Source organism: Corvus cornix, chromosome 2 (genome assembly GCF_000738735.6).
Source record: "Corvus cornix cornix isolate S_Up_H32 chromosome 2, ASM73873v5, whole genome shotgun sequence".
Taxonomy (NCBI): domain Eukaryota; kingdom Metazoa; phylum Chordata; class Aves; order Passeriformes; family Corvidae; genus Corvus; species Corvus cornix.
Window position 1 is genome coordinate 134,820,461 of NC_046333.1, and position 24,109 is coordinate 134,844,569.

A 24,109-nucleotide genomic window follows, 5' to 3' on the forward strand; every position below is an offset into this window, starting at 1 on the left:
TAATTTGTGCTAGCAAGCACTTGGTTTGTTTCAACACATCATACATATTTCAGAGTTCCTCAAATATTAGATTTGGATACACATATTTGTTAGTGACTTGATCAGAAAGATTATTTTCCTTCCTAAATTATAGTGTGTTTTATACACATACAGATGTTATTTGTATTTGTAACACAATCCTAATCTGTAAATCATTATAAAACTGTAAGGATATAGCCACCTGTAGAAATAGACTGTAGAAATATTTCAGATAATTCTGATCCCTACTCTTCCACAGATGAACTGTCACACATACCTAAATTCATTTGGTTTATCCTATTTAGATATGTTTTCATTGCACATTAAGACAATGCACAATGTGCAGTTAACATTCTTAAAGTTAAAGGTGTAACTTGTAATAAATGTACTTTCCTTATATCTGTGTACAACTATCAAAAAGTCTATCACAAATTTTCTTTAGACAGTTCATTTGTAAGTTATTCTATTTTACTGCAGGTTTTTTCCTTACATTAACTACTGAAAATCTTTCAAATAAGCAAATTGGACATTTTCTTTTCTATCAAATTGTTAGATGAAGCTGTGAAGTATGGGTTACATTGTCAATTCTCCTTTATGCAATTTGAAATAGTGTTGCACTAAGGGGGACTGGTGACAAATAACTCCACACTGCTGATATAACTTATTCTTAGGGAGGTCAGCTATATGTTAAGATACAGCACCTAAATTCAGGACTCTGCAGGCAGATGTCCACATGGGCCCTAATGCGCCTAAGCTTCTCTTCTAGTTAATATGGATCTAATTAACAGAGCCTAAAGATTGGCTATGCTCATCTAAAGCAGAGATCTACTATGTGTTTGGAAACTGGCCACTTGGGTTTTTTACAAGTTGTTATGTTTTATTATATTTCTCAAGGAAAAAACATCAGAAGGCAGGTATCCCAGTTCCTGGAAACTCAACACACTGTCCCCAGTCAAAGGAAACAGAAGCTGTCTCTCACCCATGGGACTTAACTCGGGAAACCTGACTTGTCTGAAAGGTTTGTATTATTCTGGGGAAGTCCCCTGATTTGGGAAAGTCCTCTGTCTCAAAGCTGGAAGGATTGAAGTCTAGAAAGTCACAATTCATACTGAGTACTGCAGAGCTTCCATTCTCCTGGCTTTGACAGGAATCCAAGCTTCATCAGAAGCAAGTGGAGTAGGTGGCTGTAAGTTGTGGTCACCTGGCAGGGAATCTGAAAGCTCTCCAGTCCGGTGGCCAAGATAGGCCAAGGTAGTACTGTCCCAGTTGGTGAATCTCGCAGACCTCTGTGTCCTGACAGCCTGGTCCATTCCACTGAAATTCCTTTTGTGTATTGATGAGAACTCATCACATTCAACATACTCCTTCAAAGCATTCCTTCAAAGCATTTAGCATAATAAAAAGATATTAAGAATTTCTTAGGTTAGAGGCTATAGCTGTTCCCTCTTAGCATCTTCCAGTGCATCATGCTTGCTCCATGTCACAGGATGGGGAGTGGGAGTGCAATTGTATTAAAGCTGAGTTTGGCATCATAGTGTATGTGAGGAAAACACCTAAACTGATCATTTTTCCTCCTGATAGGAGGAAAAAGACTTCAGGTGGAAAATTCCTACCAAATTATTTGTAGTTCAAATTTTATGCAGAAGTCTGAAATGGAGCACATAGGATGGATTTTAAGAGTTGAGGACTTACACAACACCTCAGGGAATAATGTAACACAGAGTTATATATAGCAAGGTCAGTGGTGGATTTACGGTGAGTGCATGAAAAAGTGCAAAGGAACTTGTAATCCTTCTTCCCCATACAGATCCCATTAGCGTGACCTCCCCTAGTTGGGGAAATGATCCCATATTGACTCTACAGTCTGCTCCTCACCCCGTCCCCTTCACAGCTGCCTCCAGTCACTGGCTCACCATGGGGCTGACGACAGGTTGTTCACTGATAATGACCCACACTTCATAACTCTTTTTTTTCAGTCCTCCCTGATAGATCGTCAGTTCCAGCAAACCTGGGCAAGGTAGTGACAGAGCTGCAGGAAGAGACATTATTAGCAAAAGCACAGTCAACTCCAAACACCTTGGCACAGTCAAGGCATCTGTATTTCCTCATGTTAAAATATAATAATAGCAACACAGAAATTCACACTTACGTGCTCATATAATCTTTTTCTATCTTTGGTTTAGAATCAAATCAACAGTTGTTACAATAATCATTGTATATTGGCCTTGGTCAAGTGAGAGAGTTGCAATCATTCATTAACTTCATCCTTTTCATGTATTTCAAGCTAGAAAACAAACACTCATTTCTAGGCATTGTATCTATCTGTTGCACTTTTACTATGGCCAGAGCACTGGTGTTAATTAGATGCTATGTGCGATTTTAATCCCTATCATTTGCCAGGATTCACACAGGAAGACAGCACCTTAAACAATGCATCACATCAGAGAAATCTATTTAAACATTTGCTTTATTATTCAGGGAGGGTAGAACTTCTTCGCATGGTATTATGATGCTCTGTATTCACAGTCCCTAGACAGCACAGAATAAAACAGTTACGGCTTTAACAACCTCAGGTTTGCAAAAAGCCTGAGACTAGTTTTAAAAAAACCAAGATTTTCACAAAGATACATTTTAGGGCTTTTTTCCCTTATTGTGAATTATTTTTGTTTCCACTTGGATGAATTTCAAGATTTCCTTAGTCTCTGCATGGTCTGGGACCCCTTTTAATGAATATATTTCTGTTATTTCTTGATTCCAAGAGACGAGAATTTTCAGGGGAAAAAACCCAAGCAGACAAACCCCAAACCAAAAATCCAAACCAAACCCAAAACACACCAAACAAAACAAAACAAAAAAACCAAGAAAGGAGTATAACAGAATCCTAATATAGTCAGGCATTTTGCCTATATTTAATTCACTGCAAGTGACAAGCCCCACTCAAAAAAAGGGCTTTTAATTCAAAATGACAATTTTTGTTGTAATCTGAACTAGGGTAATTAATAAATTCTTATACAGAGAAAAACCAAAATAATTGGATCAAAGTGCAGAGAAGTCACAAGCAGGGAAGAAAGCCCTTTGCTACAACCATCTGAGTGCTCCCAGGCCAGTCCCTGCTTCCCTGCTTGGTTCAGGCCACTCAGAAACAGTCAGCTGGATCACACCCATTCTGCACACTCCTCTTTTGTCCTTGAGCTTTTGCTATGTCTGTCACCCCAAACAGCTAGCTGTGCATTTCTCCCCTTCTCTTCCCAGTATTCCCTCCTGAGACTCCCGAATCATCTCTGAGACCCTGGGTTTTCATTCCCACCCAGGATGGATTTCAGAAGCAGTTTCTCCAAGAGCCCCTCAGCTGCTGAGACAGTGCAACACTCCCCTTCCTCCAGGAGTCTCCCCTGACCAAGTTACTCTCCTGTAACCCAGGAAAAGCAAAGCAGACACCAATCTCTTACCTGAGTGATTTGCAAGACTGATTTTATATATTTTATATTTTATATTTTATATATACTCTGCATATGTCCTTTATAACCCTCTGTGCTAACCTCTGAGTTGGACCAATGCCTGTTTCCACAGCCTTGGTCCTGATTTCAAGAAGGGTGTTGCTATGTTTTGTCTGTTTATGCAAATATGTATATCACTGCTCTGTGCTTTACATTGCATATTTTCACATGCATCTCACAATGCATCTAGCTCTGTGATATCTGCTGAACTCACAAGTAGCAACGTTTAAGGCTCTGCATGCATAATACAAATGATAGCATCATGTATATATATATATGCAAAACAAAAGAAAGTCATTATAGAGGTAGAACGTAATTTTACAGTCATGCTTACTCTTGAAGTGATCAAACACATTTGCTAGTTTATTATGTAAGTTAAATATAAATATATTCTGCTATTGTGTTGCTCTCAGAACCCCAAAGTAGGCAGCATCTCACTTTCCATAAGAGACACAATATAGGAATATTTCTCATTTGCTTGATTAGATCTTATGATGATTTTTAAAAGGTCAATAAATGGTACTAAATGTTTACCAGATGTGTTAACCAATGAATTATCAGTCCTTATGAGTTCTTGCAAAGCCTAATGATAATTAAGGTTTTTGTATTCATCTCTTTAATAAATCCTTTAATAAAGACAATGAGAATAGTCTATGACATACCATACATGATCACACTATCAACTTATTTTCCATTTTAAAATGAAAATGACATATAAATTTTGATCCAAATTAATGCTTAAAGATATCTCTCATCCGTCACTAAAACACGATCATCCAAATACAAGTATAAATTAGATACAAATCTGCTTAGCAGCAGATGGGGCTGTAATATCCTGATATATTGTCTATGTAGCTAGTGGAGGGCCTTGGAAGTAAATCCTCTGTAGGAGTTTCAAAGTGAAGAGTGTAATCCAAATATAAGCTAATAAACTTTGTAAGGAATAAGCCTTTGAAACTCAGGACAAGAAAACTCTCTCACTTCAGGAGAGATGTTTTTCTTTCTGTAGCTAAGCAATCACTTAGCTGATATTTGAATCTTAACTTATGTTTCCTGAAGTTGTTCTTTGATCCAATACTGCTCAGTCAAAATCCACTATTTTAAGTTTATATATGGGATAGAAAAGTGACCTCAGAATGTCACACCATGTGTTTCTCATGAGCTGTTAGCATGCTATTCCCTCATGATTAGAAACTGCAAGATTCTACTGTGTTGAATGATCTGGTGATATCATGAGACTTGCGTTTCTCTGGATCTTTAGCTACTTCATAAAGACAATACAGAATATGCTTTTTTTTTTCTCAAATAAATGTAAAACCTCTATATCATCAGAATAATGGAAGTTTGTGTAAGCAAGAGGACAGTAGCTGATTCAAGCTGGTGTTCTGGGGCAAGAAGTGGATATTCAGTTCATTGTCTACAGATGACAAGTAAAAGGTAACTAGTTAAATGATACTGCAAAGCACAATGCACCTTTGAAAGACTGGCTCTATGTCAAAATGAAAGCAGAGGCCTGCAAACCGTGAAGCAAACCCTGCTTGCTTCTGTCCTGTGTACTTAAACCCAGTGTCAGCAGGCTCGGTGGATGCCTGCACTCCTCACAGGCAAGTGCAGTGGAGTGTGCTGCCCGTGGGCACTGCACGCTGCCATCTGCAGCACACGGGCAGGTACAACGGGACTGGGCACAAAAGGAACCTAGATACAGTGAGAAACAGCCAGGGAAGGCTGGTTTTGAGGGTGGGAGGAATCTCAAAATAAATCCCAGGACTTCAGGCATCAGGGCTTTAGGTGAATTGGCATCCAAGAGAGGGATGAAGGTGATGGAAGGTGGGTTACAGGTGCTCTTCCTAGTTACAGACCTGATCTGTAGCCTCAAAGGAGGCTGCCTTTTCTCTGAAGGAAGAAAAGTGCAGTGATTATGTCTATTCCTATAAACTGTGGGGAATGAGATTATACGGGGGTGGAGTGGAAGGAGGAACAGAATGAAGAGATGGGTGAAAGCCTTAGGGTTCCCACACACACACACCAGCTAATCTCCCGAGACCACATGTCTTGGAAGAGGAAGAGCTCATGCTATGATGCCTGGGGCTCTTCCACTGCTGAGCTGCACACTCTTCCTGCTGTGACAATAACTCCTTTGGAGGAAATGCGAGAGGGAAGGAGGAAAGGATGAAACTTGGAGCTTTCTGGGATTGTCACCAAATATTCACCCTGGACATACTCTGGATGCAAGTGCTAGCCTGTAAATAAAAATGGAAAAGCAATGACTATAGTGCCAAGACACCACAGAAAAAACCCTTTATTTGACTTTGTGACTCTGTGAGCTTATTTGCAAGAGCTGTCCATTTCCTTTTTCTGCTCTCTCTTGATGCAGAGCATGCTATACAATAAGGACTAGGTGAATATAGTTGTTTCTGAGTTTCTTACTTAGCTCTGAGCACCTCAGAAAAGTTCAGGAATGACTTTCAATCAGGCATTTTTAAATTGTTTTTAATTTATCTAAAAAAATAAGCTAAAGAGTTTAATTAACAGGCTCAGAGTAATAGTAATACCATTTTTCCTCAGCTATCAGCTTTCACTTTTATTTACGATGGGAGTCCCCCTTGTATCTCCTTTCCCACAGGGCCCACTATCACTAATATTTCTGTGATCTGTGAATAAACCAAAATTTAAAGTTAGTACTTACAATCAATGCAAATTAATGATTTCTTAAAAAAAAATATTTCAATCAGGAAAAGCAGCTTTGTAGTTGAAAATCCCATGCTGGCCTTAGAGTGGGAGTTTTTCCAGCCTCTGCTTAAATCCAAAAAAATACTGCAATCTTCTGGCACAGGCTCACTGTAATGCTTTAAAAACAATTTAGCAACTGTCATTGCTGTAATTACAGTAACTAATTACCATCCTTAGCAAACAAATAGCTTAACATAATACGCAAGCCGAATCAATTTTGAAGAAATGCAAATTCCGAAAGCGAAAAAGGGCATTTTGGCAAACCTGAAAGAGAAGCGGGAAAATAATACACTTTGTTTTATCTGCACATAATTCCCAGGGAATATCATATCATAAATATTTGCATTCAGTTCTTATCAGGACATTTGCATTTGCTTCTTATCAGTCTGCAGGCTGGACTCTGCCAGATAGAAAGTAGAGCTCCACACCATGCACATATTTCTAATGAATCACGTCTCAGGCCGAGAGAATATTTTGGCTGGAACTTTATCACTGAGATGAAGAGGTCATTTACTCTCAGAGTCAGTTCATCTTGGAATTGTCTTGAGATTTTGATGTGATTCAACCAACATTTTTTAAAACGAAAAACAAACCAACTTCGCATTCTGCTTCTGTAGCAGTTATTAAGTCTGATTGTTTGAGAAGTAATTCCTTCCCCCCCAAAATCAGAATCATATGTAAACAGGTTTGATTCATATTTGTGTCCCACACTCTGTAACAAACAATGCTGCACATTTTCCAGTGTACGGAAAAAGAATAAAGCAGTAACAGACTAAAATGAAGCCTAAGAAGGAAACAAGCCACACTTAACAACCATTATCTTGAAACTTAATGCCAAATCCTTTTGTAGTGCTTCAGAAATGCATTTGATTAGTGGCAGTTTTCTCAGTAATGAGAGGAAATGTTTATGATGGGAAAACAGTGTTTCTAATGAGCCATCAGATTTCCTTAGCAGTTACCACAGAAAAAAAATCACCTTTTTATTATAAAAAGTGCATTTCACCTGTAAGAAAAACAAGTGGAAAATGTCATAAACATTTTCCTGTTGCTACCTCAGATACACGAAGGGAGTATACACCAAAAACACTGAATCAACTCAATCCTACTTTCAGCATTCTGCATGTATGCAAGGTTTTGTTTGTTTTAATGTAGAATATAAGTGTGAGCCCATAAACATATTCTGTGATGGCAAAAAAATAAAGATGTCCTATACCCAAGTATAAAATTGATAACTATTACATGCCATCTGGAAAAATTTAGATTTTGTACATTTATTCAATGGTATAGTATTTCCAAATATTTTAATGGAATGGAGCAATTATTTTCTGTGACTTTCAGTGCCAGAACACCTCCTTTTTTGTTGTTGTTGTTTATATACATATTTATATGTTTTTTATATTCCTGTAATCTAATTCAGAATTTAAAACAACTTTTCTCCAAAAGTGCTTACTTTAAAGCCATGCAAATTGCCACTTTCAAGTTCCTGAACTAGTGCAACAGCCAGATCCTTAGCAGACACATGTTGGTATTGTTCAGCACAGAGCTGCTGCTTACACCAGCTGACTATTTGGCACTATTTATTTTCACATAACTTCTGAGAAGTTGAATCTTGACTAGTGATCAATCTACTATATGGTGTGTTTTTCCTGTTATGTGTTGTAACATAGCAAACAAATTTGTCTCCTGGTCATTTGAAGCATTACAAAACCAGTTAAAAATGCATCTACTTTTTTTCCACGTAATGACTACTTAAAGTTAGTTTCACCTGATGCCCAAGTATTCCACTTTGATTTATTTGTTGAAACACACTGTGCAGTTTCTAGTTCATTATAATTCAAATGACTGATACAGCTCATTTGGACCAAGAAAAACATTGCATCAGCAGTGTCAGAATTATCTGAAAACAGCCTCTGGAGCCATACTGCTGTTGCCAAAGTTGGGATGGTTTTGATAATATACTGTGATATAGAGTGAATGTTGTTTTGCCCTTTCCTGGTGCAAATTTGGATTTGCAGTGCTGCAAGGACTTGACTGCTATGCAGCTGTAAGGAAAAAGAGTGAATATGTGAATGAAGCTTTGATGGAGCTGTACAGGGATCATCCAGTCATTTCCACAGAAGAGTTAACATCACCTAAATTTTCTCCTTGAATCATCAGAAACTAGTGGAAAAACCTCCAGCAGCAGAAACAATGACATCCTCAAGACCTCTCAAAGATCTCCTTTACATAAGTAAAAATAAGTACATATCTGAGCTCCTGAACGTTTCCCACACACATAAAATGTGTGGGAAAAGGAAAAAAAAAAACCCACAAGATTGTCTTTCTTTAATTTTATTTCAATGAAATTAAATGTGATTTCACTGAAATGTAGACTTTTGTATTTGCTGTAAAAATAGAACAGTTAAGCTTTTGTTTCTATGTTGCTGAATGTATACCTCTGCAGTCAGTGATAATTTAGCCATTTTAGCTCATTGAGAGCAGTTTCATCCTCATCCCCATCCATTCTCCTTTTGTCTCAAATTACATTCATATTAAACTAGGACTAACAGTGTAGTGCAAAAGCTGTTTTGAACATGGAGTTGAATTCTGTAACTCCTCTGGTCTAGAAATCATCTCTAGGGTTCATGTTTTATCATTTGTTTTTAGCTCTTTCTTTGAGGTGGGAAGGGCTTATAGTTAAGAGCCCATTATCAGAGTGAAGGATGCAGGAAATCCAAAATATTTATGTTTGTTCATGGCACGCGGACAAGAAACAGTGCTCAGGAAAAGGGTTTTCTGATTAAGTGATTGAAAACACTCTGGTGTATGTTAATGGCTTCTTCTGTCCAACAGATAACATCATCTTTAGCCTTATCTCTGTTCTTGAACTTATTTTAAACATTCTCCTGTGCTCTTCCAATTATATACTGCGCTCTTTCGGCATCCTGTCTCTTCTCTGCAAATCATCTCATTTGTTTGCTTTCTAATTTTTTTGCCAGCAGGTTGGGTGTAAAAAGAAGCATTTAAAAGATACTTGAAGTGAAAAAATACTTTCCTGAGTAAAATTAATTTACATGGAATTAAACCGTACACTTACAGAAAAAGAAAAATTGGTTTTTAAAATAATAACTCTTGAATTTTAATACCTTGATATCATTCTGGCTGCATGAACACTCTGAAAAGATAAAGATGAAGGAAGATCTGATCATTATTTAAATGTATGCAGAAGACTCCCAATGAGACAAAATTAGGTAAGATCATGGTAGATCACAATTTTTAAAACACTGAATATATCCATGTCTTTTGAGCTGTTAGACTCTGTCCAGGATAAGACACTACAAAGGCTTCTGTACCAATCATGGTACCACTAAGAGTAACTTATAAGGCACCTTTCATTGTGTAGGATCCCAAAGAGTTTAGCAACTTTGTCTGCTGCTTCTTCATTAAGGAGCTATGTTTTTCATAAAAGAGCTATGTCTATATCACAGGTACATTTTTGTTTAGATATTCTGCACGGTCTGTATCAGTAAGTAGGGAAGATGGCTGATCCAGAAGTTCGTACATGACTGTAGGCCTGGATTTGATCTAGTCTCCTGCTGAGGGTGTAGCTGATGAACAAAATAAAACATGACTTCTCTGGTGAGAGGGATAGGGAGGGAGAGAGAGAAACGGAGAAGACAAAGAAGGGAGGGAGAGCACAGAAGTGGGAGAACTGCCTTCCAAGGCCTGATTCAAGTTTTATTTCTATATTTTGCTCACTATTAAGTACAGAATTTTTTCTTAAGCAGTGTCTAAAAATTCATCCCCACCTTTTCCAAGTCAACCACTCTACTCTCTTGGCCAGTCAGACGATTGTTTAAACCCTTCAGAGTGAGCTGGGTGTTAAAAGAAGTCTGATATTTTCTTGTTTGAAAGGATAATCACTATGACATTTTACAAAAGGTAGGTTACACTAATGGAGGTTACAGTGTTTTAAAAAAAAGGTGAGGTGAGCTATTGGAAAGGAAGAGAGCCAGGCTGTGCACCCTGGGTGGACAAATGTACACCAGAGGATCTCTGAGTGGGGAAAGGATCAGCAGGATATGAAGCACCCACCCTTTGTCAGCACCTCAGCAGAACAAGTGAATAAGAGGTGGATGTAGATCCTATTACTGTCATTCACTGACTGCAAACAAGCAGAAGTTCCTAGAAGGGACTTATTCTTCTTCTGTGTACATGAAAAAAAATCTGAATCAAGGCCTGTATTTCCCATCCCTGGATCTCTGGTCTGTAAGATAAGAATAGCAGACTTCATTCAGATGTTTATTCTTTGGAGGGCAGGGTGGGGAAATGTTGATAGAATTTTGAAGGTGGCCAGCATTAGAGCTGTATTAGTATTTCTTAACATAGAAATTAACTGATATTTTTAAAGGAATAAAATAATTGAACGCATTTTTGGTAAATATTACCATTGTTTATTGAATTCCTTATTCAAGCATGTACAGTATTCAACTACACAGAATTACTCTAACACTTAATAAAATTTCTTGTTGAACACATTATTTGATGAATAATGGTAAAATTTCTCAGATAAGGTATTCCTTAAGTACTATTCATCCAGCTATATTACAGATAAGAGATTTTTACTAAAACACCAAGGACTTTAGTATCCTTTTGAATTGAAGGACCTACACAAATATTGAGTTCTATGGATAGAAGGGTTTACAGAAGTCTAGCTCTACTGAAATTACGGCAGCTATACCCCTTTCTACTGATATAAATCCAACTCAGGTTACAAGTATTGCATAGACATGTTGACTTTTATTTTATATTAATAAGCGTATCACACACCCATTTATTTATCCTTATGTTTCTGTCTAACTTTCTATAGGATACACACTTGAAACTCTTCTTGCATCACTGAAATGCTGGCATCCATTGAGGTGAAAGGCAATTTTTGTTTAACAGGAGACAGAAACACAAAACGAATGTTTAGGACAGGAAGTGAAGGAGAACTAATCCAGCTGAAATTCCAAAGGTTTCCAAGCAGACAGAATAATATTTGCAGATGTGATTAAATTACTTATTATTAATGATTTTTTTCGCATTTAGTCCTGAATTTATGACTTTTTTTTCTGCATCTTGTTGTTGTATCATAAACTGTATCATCCACTGAGGGTAATATTAATGCAGATATATTTTATTCACCAGTGTTTGCTTTTGACTTTCTCATAAAGATATTACAATCAACATATTTTTTAAGCACTGATGGGGGCTTCTCATAATTAATACTTGTTCTCCTTAGGGCATAGCTGTTCATCTAAACCTTATGTTACTGCTCTGTATTCCTGATGGATGGTCACTCTTTAAGGCCCTGTACTTCCTTTATTGAAAGGAATACCAAAGGATGAAAAGTGAATGCCAAAACACTGTATTCATATAAATATTCACACTGAAAATACTCAAAGTCTTTGAAATCATGACATTAAAAGTGAAGTGGAAGTTTTCAGCACGTCTAGAACAGATATAGTGGCAGAAATAAGGAGTTGAACAGTGTTAATGGCTTATTTTTTTTAACTAGTCCGTTCTTGTATTCATTCAACCACTGCAGTTGTCCAAATTCTCCTGGAGGTCTCTCTTCACTCTCAGGACTAAGCTGCTGGTAAGATGATGCAGGTGAGCACCGGCACCATAATAGAAGGATGCCTCAGAGCCAGTTTACTTCTGGATCTCCTTGCCTGCATGGACATGAGGCCACCCTAGAAATCACAATTCACTGGCGGTAAGTCCATTTGGGCTTTATTCCTATTGCTCAGCAATCAGTCTTGTGACTAAGTAAATGTTCACCTCAAATTTCCAAGTTCTCTTCCTTTTTCTGGAACTCTGAGGTGCTGGGAGGAGCTGACAGGGAGGGAAGAAGGTCCTGGGTATATAGCACGTTGATGAGGTGGGACTCAAATGCCACTCATTTCCCAGGATGACAAGGTGGAAGAGGCTGGAAGCAATGCAGTGGCTGAGGCCCAGGCATGTGGGCTGACAGGCAGCTATTCCCTCAGGAACAGGTACGTGGCTGGGGCCTGTGTCCTCTCCCAGACTGCTTTTCACCAGCCTTTCCCACCATCACAATCCTGCCACACACTTCGCTGTGTACAGCCATGGAAAAAAGAGTAAAATAGCTTGCTGGTAGAGAAAAATCATTGTGAAGAGTGGTGATGATCACTGGAAAAGTTTCTGGATCTGACAGGTTTTCAAACTTACGTTTAAACACCAATTCTATACCCTGATTCATACCTTCACTATTAATTGTTCCTTTTGAAGCAGTATAAAACAAAGAGAGGAAAAATAGACACTCTTTGCATCTGGAAAACACACCAATTGAAATATCAGCATGGGTAAGTCCGCTCTGCAGACACTAATTGATATTGTCTGAATAAGTGGAAGTGCCTGTCAGAGAATCCTTTTAAACTGCTGACTTGTTTCCATATCCAGTATATTTAAAATTGGCATGATGTTAGCTTCCCTCTTCGAAACCCTCATATTTTGATTTATGAATGTTTTCAAATTTTTAAGATTCTCAAAAACGTTGTTTCACCTGTAAGTAGAGAGATAGCTTGTTTGGCTAACTGCCTTGAATGACTGTGTGCCAGGTAATGAATAATACCATGTTCAATATTCTAAATTTGTGTTCCAAATTCTGAATTCCGAATGAGCTGCATGGAAGTATACTGATAAGTGGCTGATTTTTACTGCAAGGATTGTCTTATTTTAAACTTTACATTTAGTTGCCTTACTTTACTCGAAGGATTTTTGAGTGGAATGGGATTTAAAGTGATAGTCCATAATATTCCTACATTTTTCTAAGTCTTGGGTGATGCCAAACTGAATAAAGGGGTAAATCAATGGAATCTATTTCTGTGAAATAAAAGGACTAAACTCATCCCTGGGTGTATCTGTCAAGAGTTAAGCCAAGAATGAATTTCTCCCAAGTATTAAAGTACCAAATCTGTTTAGGTACTCTCCTGAGGCCAATCAGCCTTGTTAAATAAACACTATATTTTGACTTCAGCACTTCTCTTAATTACATTATATAAAAAATCGGGGAAGAAACTCAGGTGAGGAACTCAGGGAAAGCATTTACCAGTGGCGGGCTCTGAGATACGGTACTATTTTCCAGTCTGGAACATAAGGAAGCATTGTGTTTGTTTTTCATTTACATAACCTCATGATAACTGCTGACTATTTAACAAGCATGTTTGAAAATTGAGGTTAATAAAATCAACATTGACAAAGAGACAGGAATTAAGTCTTTTATTAGAAATTTAAAATGAATATGAACTAAATTTTATTTGAATATATAACTGAGGTCATGACTATGTAAAGAAACGTGAAATGAAGATAGTTCACATATTTTGTTGCTGCACATGCTATGAAGATTTTATATTATTCTAAATTCTCTTTAATTAACACTTCCAGAGCATAACTAGTGTCACATATACAGATGTGGAAAACTACTAAAATGGTGCAGCTGATAAGCAAAATAACATGAAAAGTCCATTACAATTATCACAATATATTTTGCTCAGTATAATAACATGGAACTGATAATCATTATTTAACTGCAACTACGTAGTTGCTTTAAGACTAATAAAATGCAAAATAAAACCCAGTTTCAATATCAAGAAAGTCATAGCAGCAGAATTGCTTTTAGTCAGTCAAATATATACAGAGGTGTAGCTGTGGAAATGATTGACTACATTAACTACCACTGCATATTGCGATTGCTCTGGATTTCAGTTGTACAAATCTTTCAAGTTACTCAGGTTTATTAGCAAATTCTGATTTACAGAGAGATACCTTTGTTCCTTCTGGAGTTGTTTTAGTCAATTTTATCAGGATATTTTCCATCACCAGAGTGCTCTCTGGAGAAGTGTATTTGCTGACTTTTAATGTAAGAAAAATGCCCATTATCTGGAACGATACATGTTCAATGTATTTTATTGTCTGAACCCCATGTGAATTCATTTACACCTCCATAGTTTACAGGAGGAATGTTTTTATTTCAGGACAATAGAACATGGTTTTCTCAGTCATGAATAGCAACAAAAAGGGCAAGTCAAAAGTGAAAGAATACAATCAAAGACTAGACTTAGTCCACCAGAAAAATAGTAATATTTGTAAAAAGCTATTACTGAAATCTTAAAAGAGTAAATTTGCTGCAGATTTTAGGGCCATAGGTGTGGAGCTATTCATCACAATTTCACTGCAAGATGTAGGAAGCAGAAGGATTCCTAAAAGTCATTTGGTCACCAATCATCCTGACTCAAGATCAAAGTCAGAGACTAATTAGTAAAATTAGTGCCAGAAGACCACAGTCTGCAGTAAGAGATGCAATCCCTTTTCATAATGCAGAATGAAACTGGATCCCGGGGAGACAATGAATTTTTTGTCATAAGTTAGTCTGCATCAATCATCACTGCAAACAAATTAATTGAAATATGGCTTAGTATTGATGTTCTGTTCCAAAAAGGTATGTTTTTTGAAAAAAAGAATAGTAGAATTTGGCCATGTAAATTTTTTTTCTCAAAGATTGTTTCAATTCAGATCTGCAAGACAGTGTTTATTATATTTTATTTCTTATCTTCTGTGTTATTTTTTTCCTAAAAAGGGATAGGCTTCCAAGTCTTCTTCTGTAGAGTCTGTCCTGTGTAGGTTAAAACTACTTCATACATGTAAGAAGTTCTTCAGGTGCTTCTATCATGTCAAAAAAAATCCAAGGTGCTCTTTATGAAACTTACAATCTTCACTTCCCCACTTGGCATATTGCTTTCTAATGGCAGTAAATATTAAAAACGTTGGCATTCTTTTCTTATCTATTTTCTTATCTCTGTTTCCTTATCTGTCTCTCCTTGTTTTTCATTACCCTTATGTTATTCATCAAGATAAAGGGGGGGCCCAGAACTGTCTATTTCCCAAAAGTTTCTTTGTACAGTCCATCTTTGTAGGAGAATTTCCTTTTTTAGTTCTTAACCTTTAAGAAGAGCTCGTGCCAAGATGGGCTCTGTGCATTATCTGAATCCTGCTGAATATGTTTGAAGTTCAGCCCTACGTTAACGATGTCCACAGAAGTCTTGGCATCATCTTCAAAGATGTGTAGGGCCATATTTTAAAGGTATTTAGGCACCTAAGCATGTTCTTATCTCTAGTTTTAGGTGCCTAAACATGAATTTATCTGCTACATTAGCTGATTTAAAAAATGTGTTTATGTGCAGTTTTAAAAATCTGGCCATAAATTTTCAGGTAACTCAAGAAATATTCAACCAAAACCAGAAAAGGTTCCAGGGAGGAATACATCACTGTATGATTTGGGGAATTTGGTGGCTGCTTCTTCAGTGTGAATTCGGGGCTAGCTTGCAAATCCAGCAATAATTCATGTGAACATTAGAATGTTTGTACTGGAGACGATGAAACATCCATCTAGACTGCTGTCCCATGTCCAATTGTTGCCAGTAGTAGATTAAAAAATAAAAACCCAAACCAAGCAAATAAACCCACGGCAAGAAGAGAACAGTATTTTTCCTGGAATATCATGTTACTCTCATCTTGGATTAGGGATTTCCGGAGACAGAGGCTGCCCATGTAACAGGTCCTTAACATGCTGTCAGCACTTAGTGGTTGCAGTACAGCACTGGCCTGAGGTTTGCAAAAAAAATAGCCAGGCCATCTCCAGAATCTCTTTTTGAAGGTAAGAGCTATCTGTTATTCTATTACTGCTCTTTCATTTACCTTTAGGATTATTTTCGCAAATCTACTTACTTTGGGTTCATTGAAACTCAATTGCATCAGCACAAAGATGCATGAGTACCTTCTTGTAGCCTTTGTCCATTGTCAGTGTAACCCCATTCTTTCTCTCCCCTCCTCAATACTCAGAGATTAACTTGTGTCTGTTGCTACCAGCTTTTTCGGTACAGAAATGACACTTACTGATCCATAGTGTCAAGAGTGTCTCCTGGAGCTCTTTTTAGAAACTGAAGTCACATTTGCCTGTTCTCATGCTGCTGAAACTGAGCCAGAGCTAAGCAGTGAGTATCAGACCAGAGTCCAGCAACAAACTGAGATCTTTCCTGCCTTGAGTGAACATTATATGGTTCTAGAGATTGTTCCTGTTATTTTCAGCCATGGTCTCTAAAACCTTTTTAACTTACACTTTTGTTTGGGACACTTCTTCTAACTTGTCCTTTTCATAGAAATAGGCAAGTGTTGGACTCCCTTTATCCTCCCCTAGAGTGAACATTAGTGCAAGGAATTCTCTGAGGTTTTCTAACTGCTAAAGTTTTATTTTCGAGCTTCCCTCTTGCACCTTTGCCATCTATCAGCTCTATAGAATCCCTGGCAGACTTCTGGTTTTTTTATGGTTCTAAAGATGGTTTTACTGTTAGCATTTTATGCTGTTAGAAAGTTGTTCCTCAAATTCTTTTTTGGCCTGCCAATGTTTTTTATTTATGGTTTGAATTTACTTACTGGTGTTTAGACTAGAAAGAATTTGCAGACAAGCTAAATGCCAAGGTTATCCATGAAAGTAAAAGAACTGGATCAGCTTAGGAGTTCACTTTTCTTATCTTGACAGTGGCTAACCCCAGATATTTCAGGAAAAAAGGGGAGGGGAAAGGGAAAAAAAAGGAACAGGATGTTTTCAAATTACCTACTCTAAGACATTACAGTGGTTCAATTTTTCCCTGAAGCCCAATATTTTATATCATTAATATTTTTTAAATCTAATTCTCCTGTGAATTTGACTCCTTGCTTCCACAATATCTATCAGGAGTAGGTTCCACAATGTGTTTATTGTGGGGGAAAAAACATCTTTTCTTTAACTTGAAACTTACCAAATTTCAATACCACTAGTTTTTTCTTTCTTTTGTACTGAAAGAAAATGTTTTTGAAAAATTAAATAGATCATTCAACTTTTTTTTTTTTCACATAATTATTTCTATTTTGGGCTGTTTTAGGGGGAAGAGCTTTTATTTTGGAAGAAAAAGAGAAGAAGTTGGATCCAGTCAATATATATTTGATTTACTTGGGAGGGACTTTGGCAAATTTGTGGGTAAAATGTTTATGAAATGAAAAGGTCCTGATCCTAGTGAAAGGAAGAAGAATAGGAAGGTAGTCACAATAAACTTTGAAAAGGAAAATGTCAATAAACTATGGTTAGGTAAGTTCCTTGGGAAAGAATTCTGTGAAGAAAAATGAAGTTCAGAAGAACTGGCCATTCATAAGAGAGACAAGATTAAAGTCACAGCAGTAAAGAGTTGTGAAACATAAGCAGTGCATAGCCAATATTGAAATCTTCAATGCAGTCAAAGAATGAAAAAAGGGAAGGAAGGAAGGGAAGGGAAGGAAGGGAAGGGAAGGGAAGGGAAGGGAAGGGAAGGGAAGGGAAGGAAGGGAAGGGAAGGGAAGGGAAGGGAAGGGAAGGGAAGGGAAGGGAAGGGAAGGGAAGGGAAAGCCAGATAATACTTTGACAAATGAGATGTGTTTTCCTAGCCTTTTCAACAAACCAGTCAAAACAATCCAGTAAATTTTTATATTTAGGAACTCCTACAGTGAGGAGGAGATTCACAAGACCAAGGAATGGAAAACAAAATACTTGACTCCTAAAAATGGAAAAAAAACCCTACAAAAAACTGCATAGGACAATGTACACTCTTTTTTTTTTTTTTTAAAATCTTGAATCTAATTATTAGCCAATAATATCTAAGCACATAGAAGATAAACATGGTTTTGTCCAGACAAAATGATCTCAACCCTATTTATTTTCTTTCTTTGTCAAAGTGACTGGAATAAACTGGAAAAAAGATAATGATGATTTATCTTGCTATTTGCAAAGATTTTTATGCTGTCATATTACATTCCCAAGAAAATCATATATAAATTTGATTAAATAATTACATTTTAGATGAACAATTGCTTGGAAAACAATAGTCAAAGAGAATGCATAAATAGCACTGTATAAAATGGGAAGACAAATTGAACCATGCACAATATTTTTAATGACCTGGATTAAGAACTGGAAAGCATAATTGGTGAATGTCAAAACTGGGAGGGAGAATTACAGACAGACACTTTGAAGAATAAAATAAAATAAAATATTGAAATCTGCAATTAATGAGATTAAACCTGAGGGGGAAAAAGTATAAAGTGATACATACAGATACCTACAGATGTGATACTTACAGAAAGGAGAAGTCAAAAACCCAAAATGGACAGTAACTAGAAAGAATGATGCACCCCAGAAGATATCTTCAGCGCCACAGACTGAATGTGAGGCAGAAATGTGATGTTGTTTCAAAAAGAAAATCCTAGTCAAAGATGCAGAAAAAGGATGTGAGGTTTGGGAGGTAATTATTCTGGTCTATCTACTACTGGTGGAATATTTTATCCAGATTTGGGCACCATGCTTTAAGAAAAACTGGGCTTGGCGAGAGTCCAGGACATAGTGACAAGAGTGTTTAGAGGTTTAGAAAGCATGGTCTATGAAGAAAGGTTGAAAGAATTTGGTTTGTTTAGTCTAGGAGAAAACAGACTGGGAGACAGACATGGTAGCAGCCTTTCAATATGTAAAAGTTTGTTACAATAAGACCAGAATTACTTGTTGACTATAGGTAGGTTTAGAAATAGTTGGAACTATTTTTTGTAAAAATTTGAGTTATATATTAGGCATGACATTATAAATGAGATATTTAAGCAATGGAGCACCCAAATGAAGAAACCTATGCAATCTCAGTTGCTGTTTGTGCATATCAAGTAAACCAAACACTTATGTACTGCATATTAGATCCTCTCTTAGAGTAGGGGGAATATTAGATGGTCTCGCAACCCTATTTTTCCATTATGCACAGTTCCTTAGTCAAAATATTTTGTACCTGTTACCTAGAAGCATGAATGCAACATGTACAAACTAGCAAAACCCACTATCTCTTTATTACACACTGTTTTTATGACTTGATGCTAATTTTTTGCTTATTCAAACAGCCAAACACACTTTTTCAGAATCATTTTAGATTAGTTCTCTCATGACTCTAACAGCAGCAATTGTCTGTCAGTAAATCTCTTCTCTACCTGCTGTCTTTAGGACAGGAGAACCACAGCTGAGCACAGTGTTCCAGTTGAGAATGAGCTGCTTGTTTATGCAATGACCTGATATAAATTGTCAGGGTAATTGTCTATCCTAGTCTTTGTTCAATCTTATGTATTATTTCTGTCTTTAGCCATTGTTGACAGTGACCTGACTTTTTTTTTGGATGCCCATTCACATAGACTTGCATGGTGCTCCTCCTTACCTTTGTGTGTGCTGGTTATTCTGAATGATGTATGTCACTGAACATTTTGTTGCATTGTTTTTCACCTTTTCTGCCCATCATTATTATATATTAAGAAACAGTCTTAGTTTACATTCTTTATGTTCTCTTATCTTAATCTATTGCTAGGATAAAACTATCCCACTAATATTGTCTGCCTTTTTTTATGCTCCTCACATACAAATGCTTATAAAGTCACTCTACAGCCTTTTTTTGCCTTAACACCTTATATTTAGGGATGCACAGCAAAAGTAACCACACACCTGGCTTGTCCACAGTTGAATGTCCTTCATTTAGGGGAAAAGTACAGGATCTTAGGAATGCTATTTGAGATGTCTATTTTAGACGACATGAACTAGTTGCCAGTTGCACTCCACTGAATCTGAAGATAATCTGACTGGCTCAGACATGGAGTTTAAATATGTTGGGCAGGTGAATTATCCTAAAAGCATATGGAAATATTTGAAAAATAATGTTTTTTCATTGTGGCTGAGAGGTATGTTTTGGAAAACATTAGTTGCTAAGCCTTCAGAGGCTGAAATTACATCTCATCACTGCTTCACACATTGGCATCATAGAATTTGTAGAACAGCAAATAAATATCAGAAACTTGTTTGTGGTGGAATCCACTAGGGGATTCCAATATTCCTTATGTGCGTGACAGAGCACAAGCTTCCTCAGTGTATGACACACACTATGAAAACCATAGTGACACCAACAGTTGAGTGAGCATCAGTCCTGTGTAAGCTCTGAGGTGGTGTCCTGCATGATGAGACAGCTCCACAGACAAGATGAAACTACAGCTTTCTGCAAGTGAGTGTTTAAATACCAGGATATTAATAGCTGAAACAGTATGTTTAAAAAGGCCTGTTGACCATTTCTTGAGTCCAGAAAGATTATTTTCAGTCAATAGAGAGTGGATGCTACACAAAGAAGGAAAACTTCTGAGGTAAAAGCTGAAGTGGCCTATACTGAGCCTTCTCTGTGAGGACACTGAATTGTCTAAAAATTTAACATGAAAACTAACAGCAAAACTTGGGAAATGAGACTCTCTAGCTGAAGTTTAATAGAATAGAAATATAGAATAGCCCAGGTTTGAATGGACCTCAAAAAATCATGCTGTCCAGACTTCTGCAGGAGAAGAAGCTTAGAAAAGATGACATTCCCTTTACAAATGGGCCAGGATGTCTATCTTGGCTATATGACTGGGCAGATTTGCTGTTACATGGCAAGAGCCAGGATGAAGCATGCGTGTTGGCTGAGATAGGTAAAGATCTGCAAAAATCCTCTTGACTTCCCCAACATAAGTTCTCTATGTATGACTGCCTGATGAGCCTAAGAAGAGAGAGGACATGAATAGATTGACAACATATGTAGAATATCACTAGAATAAGTCCCTTAGCTCCGTCATGACCACCCTTGTCTCTGGATTCTTTTACCACCTCCAACACTGACAAGAATCTCACAAGTGAAAAGAGAGACAATTCTGCTTCTGGGCTTGCTCCTTCCCTGAAAGTCAGTAATGAAAGTGACAAAATTGCAGTTATGATTCAACCATGGCATAGACGGTTTCTAGGCAAATTCTTACAGAGCAGTAAAGCTTTGTCCATGCCATTCACTTGAAAGGAGTCAGCTACTTGAGATATCTACAAGCGGAAATGTCAGTTTTTGAAAAATAAAACCCATGAAAACCTAGAAACTAAGACCACAAAATTAGTACTGGCTGGGATGAGTGGGTCTGGTTAACCTGGATTTTTGCAGTCACCAAGCCAATGGGGATTATTGCATTGTTTTATGTTTAAAACTAAACCCCCAGGATTTTCTCTTCATAGTTATCACTGGCTGCAGAATCATCTCCCTGACGTTGAATCAAAAAACTATAAAAAATGAAAACAGCTACCATATGTTCATCACTGTGATCTTTTAAAATGTGCACCAGGTACGAGATGAAAAAAACACTCTTTTCTGAATCTTCTGGGAGCCTGAAATTTTATCTGTAACAGAGATGTAACCAAACTGCTTCATTCTGCTGTTCATTTGGCTGTCCATTGTGAAACTTAAAGATAATAGGAGTGTAACAATTGTTAACTATTTAAGTGCTGGTTAAGTGGAAGGATGTTTTTGTGACTGTTCCACAACTCCAGCCCCCTACTATATTTTATTTGTATTCTTGCTTGTTTTTCAGAGGTCTCAAAATTCCATCATCTGTCCCTATCTCAGCCCAAGGCAACTTCTAAAATACAGTTCTGTGCACACCTCCCAAAAACTATAGCACACTGAAGATGTCTGGTTAGAGCCAGATAAATGAGATGTCCCAACAGCAAATGAAGAAAAGAATTGGAAATTATACATTTCATTTACATTTCCAAAAGTTTCCCTTAATTGGCCAAACTGAGCTGTAGCTCAGTCTAAAACAAGTAGGATCACTGAAACCAGGGAGAAGAAGTGTGGCTCTGCCATGAGTAAAAGTTCACTGCCTGGTTCAGACAACGATGCCTAAATTAGAAGTACACTCAGGAATCTCCCGTCGTACATCTCAGTAGTTCAGCGTTCATAACTGCAAGTACCATCTTAGGTTGGGATTTATTTGTGGTAGATGTTATTATACTAAGGACAGGGTTTTAGTAAACCAAGCAGAGTGCAGAGATATCCAAGGTAACCTGGCTACCAGAAGCAGTACAGGTACGTTAGTACAGGCTCATGGTATGATAGGCAGCAGTTATCTTTCCTGGTTAAATCTAGCTCAGTTGTGTCTCATACACTGCTGTCTGCAGTGTGACGTGTCCTTAAAACAGTTCTTATTCCAGGAAAAAATTAGTATTATTTGCATGGTCACATAGAAACCCTGTAGTAGAATAAGGAACCGACTCCTCAATTCTTAGACTCTGGTGTTTAATTAAAAGACCAGACTGCTGTGTGCTCTTTAGTGATCCTGGCTCTGATAGTGCACCCAGTACCAGTTCGGCAGCCCCCATCCAGGCTGGGGCACAGTCAGGGCTCCTTCCCCTCCCAGCACAGGCACCTTCCTTTCCCAGTAGAGTTCCCCAGCCCCTCTTGAGCAGCAGACAGTTTTCCTCAGCTCACTTCCACAGCTCTGTATCGGGACTCTGGGCCCCATGAAAGTGATTTTCAACCCGGGGCTGAAGGAGTAATACATCTGAAGAGACAGGGACCCTGCTGTCTGCTAGTTGAGCTAGTATCGGTCGTGATACAAGCCATACTAATGTAAAAACGAGTAAGGTATTTATGTGAGAAATTTGAATGTAAAAAATGTTCATAAAGCAGGTGTAGAGAAAAGAAGGAAACTATACTTATTTTAAAGGCTTTTTTCATAGTCTGTTGACAAGTTGACAAGTAGTTTAGGGGCTTATTTTACCACATGGATGTGAGCTAGAACTCATAAGAACTTTTTGTCCTTAATTTTGTAGTCATGGAGCAAATTCTTTGTTTGAAGGAAGGCACTTAGAAATCTAATTCCTACAGAGGAAGACACGTGATTTAAAGCTAATTCCTATACCTTAGGTTCATTCATTGGAAAACTCCCTTCCCTCAGGAACAATTAAATGAAAACTAAAGCAGAATGTCCTCAGCAGAAGAGATTTCCACTGCTATGTTTGTCCTTTACATTTCATATGAATTAAGCAATGTAAAAATCGTAGCTCATAGGGGCAAATTAGTGCCCTAAATTCTGCGCTTCCTCTGGTTTGATACCAGGGAAAGACACAAAGAAGTTATTTCAGGTGAAATAGAGTTAGTCACTGTAACCTGTTCCTTGAGGGATGCCCTGCCACAGAGTGTCTTTCTTTGAACTCTATTAGAAAAGTTATTGTCTGAAATTGCTTCATATTTACCAGCTATGCCTAAGTCTGCTACCACAAGGTTCTGGGAAAAACAGGACACTTTTAAAGTGAGTTATTGAACTAAGTTTTCTGGAAGGTGCATGGATATTAATGTAATTCTGTGAGAAAGCTCCCTTCAATTTTTTCTTAATTTCTGTACCTACAGCTCTGTATGGCTTCCTTTCATAACTTACTATTGAAAAACAGGATTACAATGGTGTCAGACATCATTTTAGTTTTGAGACTATTAATCCAATCAAACTCCTGAAGTATCTACTGGTATAAGTGGTGGGAAGTATTCTGAAATGCTGTAGAATCAGGAGGACTTCCATGTCTGAATATTTTTATCATGAGAGTCCTTAGACTGCAATTTCAAAACAACATGCACACAAAGCCATTGTAAATCATTCCTTTCTCTTTGCGCTCCACAAGGAACATGCCAAAGCTCTCGTTTCATTTATGTTGAGATGAAAAACAATTAAGAAATACATGAAAAAGAACTAACTTTAAAAAAACCCCAGCTACATATTAACATTTGCCCTAGAGCAAGTAGATTTTACAAATATACAAAGAAAATATAATTAAAGACTAAAAAAAATTTCACCAGAGCTGAACTTTTTTCTGACTTATGCTGCTTGGCAGAGAAATCCCCCAAACCCTGTCACTCTCCTTGCTGTGTTCACACACTGCAGAAATCACAGTGAACATGCTG